The following is a 7,304-nucleotide window of genomic DNA, read 5'->3' on the forward strand; positions in this document are numbered from 1 at the left end:
TATATATATATATATATATATATATATATATATATATATATATATATATATATACAGTATATAAATAAAAATATTCAATTGAGTTTTATAAGATTTGAAGAATTTAAATAAAAAATAAAATAGATCAAATGCTGATAACCAATTGTGTAATTTTCAGAGATTTTCATGGAAAATGTTCATATTGAAACCAGCAAAAAATTATCATCACACGAATTAAGAGAAAAAAAAGAAATATATGCAAGCGTCCTTTACAGACTTTTTCAGATATTTTAAAGAAAATAACATCCTTTTACAAGATTCAAAAGAAATATGCTTTTACAACCTACCTTACCAGACTACTTCTATAGCTTTCAAGAAAGAAAGATTAAGTTCTAAACTACCAAACATGTATTACCACATGAATCTCAATAGAATATTGAAATTGAAAATAATTAACTTGGAATTTTAGAGATTTTGTTAGAATAAATTCGTACCAAAGCAACAGCTAACTTTCGCCTAAAAAACATATCCATATCCTTACCCACAAATGTGGCTTTCAACATGTCCTGTGAGGAAATATTAATATCCTAACGACCAAAGGTTTCCTTTTACGTGATTTTAAAAAAACATTCATACCCAAACAACTTAACAGTAACCGATATAAATATTTTCTCTCTCTCTCTCTCTCTCTCTCTCTCTCTCTCTCTCTCTCTCTCTCTCTCTCTCTCTCTCTCTCTCTCTCTCTCTCTCGTTACGTTTTCCTAATGCTTTAAAGTAAAAGTATCAAGCAAAAAAAACACTATGCAAAAAGGCTTCGTATTTGTTAGGATTTTCTAAGCTTTCTTGTAAAAAATACAAGTACACAAACAACACAGACCTTTCATTCAGGTTTCCCTCTGTTTCAATGTACACACAACCAACTTCATAACACACAGGATTCTGTAGGTTTTGAGGTAAATTAAAACCCAACGCACAAAAATGCCTTGTATTCCCCCATGTTCCCTTACACTCTGCTCTGAAGTACAAATAAAATATCTAAACAACCAATCACAACTTTATGCTCATTTTTAATATACCTTCTACTTTTTCATTGCTATAATTACATTAGGGGTTAGGTTGCCTGATACTTCCTCTCCAATGCCTTCAATTATTGGCATTCTCTACAACAAAAACTCTTCTCACCACACCATCCTTCACCTTACCCTCCCATCTAATTCTCTTCCAAGCTTTCATGCAACAAAATTCCAATAACTCACCCTAGCATTCTTATGTTTGTTCCCTCAAGCTTTGCTTTCTATTTACGTCTTAAGAGACGACATTTCCCATCCACGATTTCACACTGATCTTATCAATGTGCTATAGATCTTGATTTTTAGATTGATTCGCATTTTCTTATCATATACCACTCCTGCTACCTCCGTAAACTTCAAGGCTGTTTTTATCCTTTTATCAACTTCAGCTTTAAATCATCTCTCCTGATTTACTGTAGGCCAAAAGTAACCACATTGCTCCACCTGTTTTATAAGAGCCTCTACTTTCACTCAACCCTTTTCTGTATTTCTCAATCATTTTCAGCTGTAATCACCAAATAATTTGTATAATGCAACTCCCACAATTCTTCATTTTTTATTTCTTCACCTAACACATCCATGGCCACCACAAGTAAAAACAGGCATAATACTGATCCATGATGTAAATCAACGATAAATTCAAAGGTGTCTGTTTCAAACAGATATTGCTACTTATGCCCTTGATCTTCTGCACATTATCTTTACCATTCTAATCAATTTCTCCAATACTTTCCCCTTCATCAAGCACCAAAATATCACTTTTCTTTGTATTCTGATCATTGGCCTTCTCTCTAGATCTACAAAAACACAGAAAAGTTTCCGGTTTCCCTGTAGCTTATTTCCTTGTACCTGATTACTATAAGATGCCATCCACAATACCTTTTTTCCTCATGAATCCATACTCCTGATTCCAAATCATTACAACCTCTCTCTATCTCATCTAATATCCACTTAAAAACTTTCAAACTATACTCTGTTAGTTTAACTCCTTTGTATTTACCACATTCCATGACATTACCTTTCTGCTTAAATACCGATACCATTACTCTCCTCTACCAGCCTTTAGACTTTATTTCCTGTTCCTAATTCAATAAACCCATTTTCTGGGATATTGTTCAATCTACAGGGTCTTATGGCAAAACTGTGAAGATTGGATGCCCTTCTGTACCTTATTGCTGTTTTATAGAGAAGTGTTCTTGCCCCTAGCAAATCAGTTTTTAAGTTTTCGCAAATGTTCTCCAAGGGCTTTGTTTTGAGCACCTTTCTTTCATCTTATCTCTATTAGGTGTCTTAAGGCTCTGCTGCTCTTCTATTTTAGTTTTCATACATTTTTTCAAACGTTTTGTCTTGTTTCCAACACATTCCACCAAGCTATTGTTTCTTTTGTCTACTTCCATCTATTTTAGATTGCAGGACATCAGTGGCAACTCCCTGAATTCCTCTTATCATTGGCATCCACTTCATATTGGAATCATCGACTTCTTTTTTGTGGATACCTATAATTGATTTCATTTCTGTATCTTTCTCTGCATTCTTAATTTTGCAGTTTTGCAAGACAGAATGGGGGTTCTAATTTGACCTCTGATGGGTTAGGATTTATCAAGTTTTAATTTTATCGGCAACAGTCCATAGTAGGAGTAAATTAACACAGGCGGAACACTCGTTACGACCGTTAATAGATTTTTGTTGTTATTTATTGCCTAGGATATCATAAATTTGTCTGTATATTGACCTCTTTCTGTACGCCAACGATACCATTTCCACTTTTGGCTTTCCTGTTTATAGAAAATTGAAAAAACATTTATCGACATATCGTTTTGGATGTAGGAATTTATAATACTTTTTTACTTCTATTTCTATTACCAATGTTTTGAAAAGCCTCCAATGCATTTTAAGTCCAGTTCTGTTTAAGCCAAAAAGACCTTTCAAGTTTTCCAGTGTGATTACCTTATCTGCATATGGTACAGATTTCTTTGCCTCATGTATTTTCGTATATAGTAACTTCTTATAGCAAACAAATTTCACGTGTTTTGGTCGTCCTTGTTGAGGGGCATAAACTTGTATGAACCTTACTTTACAGGTGCCAATCTTAAAGGAAATATGGATAATCATATAATACTTATAACTAGTGTGACCTCTCTTGCCTGAATATCCATCCCTAAAGATATCTCCTGCTCGATGTTTAGCATCTAAACAATTTTGTGCCTTTCCTAGTAACCAAGTTTCACATAATCCTAGAATGTATATATATATATATATATATATATATATATATATATATATATATATATATATATATATATATATATATATATATATATATATATACAGTATATAAATAAAAATATTCAATTGAGTTTTATAAGATTTGAAGAATTTAAATAAAAAATAAAATAGATCAAATGCTGATAACCAATTGTGTAATTTTCAGAGATTTTCATGGAAAATGTTCATATTGAAACCAGCAAAAAATTATCATCACACGAATTAAGAGAAAAAAAAGAAATATATGCAAGCGTCCTTTACAGACTTTTTCAGATATTTTAAAGAAAATAACATCCTTTTACAAGATTCAAAAGAAATATGCTTTTACAACCTACCTTACCAGACTACTTCTATAGCTTTCAAGAAAGAAAGATTAAGTTCTAAACTACCAAACATGTATTACCACATGAATCTCAATAGAATATTGAAATTGAAAATAATTAACTTGGAATTTTAGAGATTTTGTTAGAATAAATTCGTACCAAAGCAACAGCTAACTTTCGCCTAAAAAACATATCCATATCCTTACCCACAAATGTGGCTTTCAACATGTCCTGTGAGGAAATATTAATATCCTAACGACCAAAGGTTTCCTTTTACGTGATTTTAAAAAAACATTCATACCCAAACAACTTAACAGTAACCGATATAAATATTTTCTCTCTCTCTCTCTCTCTCTCTCTCTCTCTCTCTCTCTCTCTCTCTCTCTCTCTCTCTCTCTCGTTACGTTTTCCTAATGCTTTAAAGTAAAAGTATCAAGCAAAAAAAACACTATGCAAAAAGGCTTCGTATTTGTTAGGATTTTCTAAGCTTTCTTGTAAAAAATACAAGTACACAAACAACACAGACCTTTCATTCAGGTTTCCCTCTGTTTCAATGTACACACAACCAACTTCATAACACACAGGATTCTGTAGGTTTTGAGGTAAATTAAAACCCAACGCACAAAAATGCCTTGTATTCCCCCATGTTCCCTTACACTCTGCTCTGAAGTACAAATAAAATATCTAAACAACCAATCACAACTTTATGCTCATTTTTAATATACCTTCTACTTTTTCATTGCTATAATTACATTAGGGGTTAGGTTGCCTGATACTTCCTCTCCAATGCCTTCAATTATTGGCATTCTCTACAACAAAAACTCTTCTCACCACACCATCCTTCACCTTACCCTCCCATCTAATTCTCTTCCAAGCTTTCATGCAACAAAATTCCAATAACTCACCCTAGCATTCTTATGTTTGTTCCCTCAAGCTTTGCTTTCTATTTACGTCTTAAGAGACGACATTTCCCATCCACGATTTCACACTGATCTTATCAATGTGCTATAGATCTTGATTTTTAGATTGATTCGCATTTTCTTATCATATACCACTCCTGCTACCTCCGTAAACTTCAAGGCTGTTTTTATCCTTTTATCAACTTCAGCTTTAAATCATCTCTCCTGATTTACTGTAGGCCAAAAGTAACCACATTGCTCCACCTGTTTTATAAGAGCCTCTACTTTCACTCAACCCTTTTCTGTATTTCTCAATCATTTTCAGCTGTAATCACCAAATAATTTGTATAATGCAACTCCCACAATTCTTCATTTTTTATTTCTTCACCTAACACATCCATGGCCACCACAAGTAAAAACAGGCATAATACTGATCCATGATGTAAATCAACGATAAATTCAAAGGTGTCTGTTTCAAACAGATATTGCTACTTATGCCCTTGATCTTCTGCACATTATCTTTACCATTCTAATCAATTTCTCCAATACTTTCCCCTTCATCAAGCACCAAAATATCACTTTTCTTTGTATTCTGATCATTGGCCTTCTCTCTAGATCTACAAAAACACAGAAAAGTTTCCGGTTTCCCTGTAGCTTATTTCCTTGTACCTGATTACTATAAGATGCCATCCACAATACCTTTTTTCCTCATGAATCCATACTCCTGATTCCAAATCATTACAACCTCTCTCTATCTCATCTAATATCCACTTAAAAACTTTCAAACTATACTCTGTTAGTTTAACTCCTTTGTATTTACCACATTCCATGACATTACCTTTCTGCTTAAATACCGATACCATTACTCTCCTCTACCAGCCTTTAGACTTTATTTCCTGTTCCTAATTCAATAAACCCATTTTCTGGGATATTGTTCAATCTACAGGGTCTTATGGCAAAACTGTGAAGATTGGATGCCCTTCTGTACCTTATTGCTGTTTTATAGAGAAGTGTTCTTGCCCCTAGCAAATCAGTTTTTAAGTTTTCGCAAATGTTCTCCAAGGGCTTTGTTTTGAGCACCTTTCTTTCATCTTATCTCTATTAGGTGTCTTAAGGCTCTGCTGCTCTTCTATTTTAGTTTTCATACATTTTTTCAAACGTTTTGTCTTGTTTCCAACACATTCCACCAAGCTATTGTTTCTTTTGTCTACTTCCATCTATTTTAGATTGCAGGACATCAGTGGCAACTCCCTGAATTCCTCTTATCATTGGCATCCACTTCATATTGGAATCATCGACTTCTTTTTTGTGGATACCTATAATTGATTTCATTTCTGTATCTTTCTCTGCATTCTTAATTTTGCAGTTTTGCAAGACAGAATGGGGGTTCTAATTTGACCTCTGATGGGTTAGGATTTATCAAGTTTTAATTTTATCGGCAACAGTCCATAGTAGGAGTAAATTAACACAGGCGGAACACTCGTTACGACCGTTAATAGATTTTTGTTGTTATTTATTGCCTAGGATATCATAAATTTGTCTGTATATTGACCTCTTTCTGTACGCCAACGATACCATTTCCACTTTTGGCTTTCCTGTTTATAGAAAATTGAAAAAACATTTATCGACATATCGTTTTGGATGTAGGAATTTATAATACTTTTTTACTTCTATTTCTATTACCAATGTTTTGAAAAGCCTCCAATGCATTTTAAGTCCAGTTCTGTTTAAGCCAAAAAGACCTTTCAAGTTTTCCAGTGTGATTACCTTATCTGCATATGGTACAGATTTCTTTGCCTCATGTATTTTCGTATATAGTAACTTCTTATAGCAAACAAATTTCACGTGTTTTGGTCGTCCTTGTTGAGGGGCATAAACTTGTATGAACCTTACTTTACAGGTGCCAATCTTAAAGGAAATATGGATAATCATATAATACTTATAACTAGTGTGACCTCTCTTGCCTGAATATCCATCCCTAAAGATATCTCCTGCTCGATGTTTAGCATCTAAACAATTTTGTGCCTTTCCTAGTAACCAAGTTTCACATAATCCTAGAATGTATATATATATATATATATATATATATACAGTATATAAATAAAAATATTCAATTGAGTTTTATAAGATTTGAAGAATTTAAATAAAAAATAAAATAGATCAAATGCTGATAACCAATTGTGTAATTTTCAGAGATTTTCATGGAAAATGTTCATATTGAAACCAGCAAAAAATTATCATCACACGAATTAAGAGAAAAAAAAGAAATATATGCAAGCGTCCTTTACAGACTTTTTCAGATATTTTAAAGAAAATAACATCCTTTTACAAGATTCAAAAGAAATATGCTTTTACAACCTACCTTACCAGACTACTTCTATAGCTTTCAAGAAAGAAAGATTAAGTTCTAAACTACCAAACATGTATTACCACATGAATCTCAATAGAATATTGAAATTGAAAATAATTAACTTGGAATTTTAGAGATTTTGTTAGAATAAATTCGTACCAAAGCAACAGCTAACTTTCGCCTAAAAAACATATCCATATCCTTACCCACAAATGTGGCTTTCAACATGTCCTGTGAGGAAATATTAATATCCTAACGACCAAAGGTTTCCTTTTACGTGATTTTAAAAAAACATTCATACCCAAACAACTTAACAGTAACCGATATAAATATTTTCTCTCTCTCTCTCTCTCTCTCTCTCTCTCTCTCTCTCTCTCTCTCTCTCTCTCTCGTTACGTTTTCCTAATGCTTTAAAGTA

Source organism: Palaemon carinicauda, chromosome 21 (assembly GCF_036898095.1).
Source record: "Palaemon carinicauda isolate YSFRI2023 chromosome 21, ASM3689809v2, whole genome shotgun sequence".
NCBI lineage: Eukaryota > Metazoa > Arthropoda > Malacostraca > Decapoda > Palaemonidae > Palaemon > Palaemon carinicauda.